Here is a 2,518-nt window from a genome sequence, read left to right as displayed (position 1 = left end):
TTCACTGCTTGAATCGGTTGAACCGGCTGAACTTGAGCCACCGTTTGTTTTTCAAGAGCCATTTGTTTCATTCTACGCTCAACTTCAGCTGCGATCTGCTCTTCCATCTTAACAACTTGATTTGTCAACTTCAAATCAACTAACCCTTCTGGTTGATTTACACTGCGGTCGTACAGCTCTAAGTGTTCGTTTGCTGCAATAGCATCAATGATCTTCTTTATCTCAGTGGCTGTTGTTGCACCCCAAAATTTGCCCACTTATTTATTTCCCAATTGGCCCTCACGTCACATTCATGTGCATACTTCATCTAAGTCATTCATCCATTACATTCATTCATATCATGGTTACTATTCAGAAGTTGATAAGAAAAAGGGCTTTGTGGAGAGTGTTCTTGGTTCAGAAGATAGGATATGAGGTCTGATGGTGTGGCATCATCTGCATTGAAGCTCTCTTGAGATTAGAGTTCCATCACCTCCAGTTCAAGGCATTAAATGGAAGATACAAGCTTCTGGATCATCTAGCCTCTCTAGGGTCGGGGTTTTGACCAAAGTCAACATAGTTGACTCTTTGGTCAACATTTAATCAGGAGATGACCTTTGAGTGTTGAAAATTGTGCGTGCCCTGAGGAGGTAATCAGTGGATTTTATTGGTTAAAGGATGATTGAAATTGGATAGGAAACTGATTAATCGGGAAAACTCATCTGGAATCAGAAAATCAGAACAATTGACTTTTTGGTCAAAGTCCAGGTCAACTGTCCCATATTGAATGTGGATTGAAAATCGGTCAAAGAAAGTCAACAAAATAAAATAAAATCAAGAAAATAATCAAAGTTGCCATTTATGGAAGTTAGTTGAAATGTGAAATTACCAAAAATAGAAAGGAAAAATACTTAGAAAAATATTTGAGGATTTGGAAATTGGTTGAGCATCTGACTTCATGGATGATTTACACGTGGATCAAAGCCTCATTTCAAAACAAGCTCAACACCAAAATTGTTCATCTCATGGCACACTACAACTTTGTAGTTAAAAGTTTTCGCATTTGAATCATGGTTGAAGAGATACAAAGGTGCAAAGTTTGAAGTTTCCAAGTTATTCAAGTCATGATGCTGGGCAGAATTGCTGGGCATGCGCAGTCATTTAAGCGAACACATGGTGTGCCATTTTTAATGCGGTTTTTAGAGAATTACAAGAGTCTCACGAGCTCAATTTTGGTATCAGACTAATCTCCTCCATGACCTCTATCCAATAAATGAAAGATCTAGAATTTTGGTTATATGGTTGATGAGATATGCAGCTTCAAAGTCATGCACTGGGAGGTTGCGTCGTGACGGTAACCCATGCCAGAACTGTGTCATGCGTGCCCAGGCTCCATGCAGTGGTATTATTTCATGTTCCAAGCAATTTTTCTCCACGTTCCAAGCATCATTTTGAAATCTTCCAAACACCAAAGTTACTCCATGCCATGTCATCTTCATGTGGATATAAGAATTGAATCAATTAGTGGTTTATGATGGAAGTTATACACGTGAGAAGAGAGCTTACTACAAATGTAAAACACTTGTTTTCTAAGTTTGGTGAAAAAATATTACACTACAACAACACACTCCATACATAACCATGCAAACCATGCAAGAACGAAGAAGAGGAAGGAATCCAATGCATTCATCCATACCATAAGCTAACCATGCACAACACTTCACTATATGCTCCTCACCGTAACACTCATGCACCCACACCAACCATATATAAGCTCACACTCCTCATAAATCAGAAGAACACGCTAGCCACTTCATTTTTCCAGATTCATCACACTTCATACTCTCCTCTCACCTTTCTCCTCTTCTCTCTCGTCCTTCTCTCTCTCCACCGCAACAAACCATAACAAACTTCTCTCTCCACCTTCAATCACCGTAACAAACGCCAAACTAACTTCTCCGGCCACCGCAACCGAACCACTTCCCTCATTCAGCTTCTAACAACCACTTCATCATCATCATCTTCAACTTCCATCATCAACCATCTCAAGATCTCACCATTTATGCATTCGTATCATCATCATCGCCGTGCTCCGAGTCTCAAGAACAACAACAAGCTGAGTGCATTTCTCCGTGAATGATATGTCCTGAAGCATCATCACCATCCACACATCAAGAGGGGGATCGCAGCTAGAAGGATTCTTTTGGACTTCAATCCAAGAACCAGGTGTCATACCCTAATTTTTGACCCCCCTGAGATGGCATATCTTCAGGATTTTTCATCAGGTCAAGACAAGTTCCCAGAGCAGTTACTTCTCCATCTGGTATCTAATCGAGGATGCTCAAAGACAAGAAAGCTCAGGCAAAGGATCAATCAATACAAGGATTAGTCCCTAATACAATCATGGGGCTCAAGGACTTCATTTTTCTCATCTATGATTGATTAGACACCCAGTCATCTAAGTACAGGATTACTCAGATCAACAGACTAGGGTTTTGAGCCTATCAAGGACTGAAATCAGGGATCACATTTGGGAAGC

The sequence above is a fragment of the Vicia villosa genome, linkage group LG3 (genome assembly GCF_029867415.1).
Source record: "Vicia villosa cultivar HV-30 ecotype Madison, WI linkage group LG3, Vvil1.0, whole genome shotgun sequence".
NCBI classification, from domain to species: domain Eukaryota; kingdom Viridiplantae; phylum Streptophyta; class Magnoliopsida; order Fabales; family Fabaceae; genus Vicia; species Vicia villosa.
The sequence above is the reverse complement of the archived record's forward strand: the minus strand, read 5'-3'. Positions refer to the sequence as shown.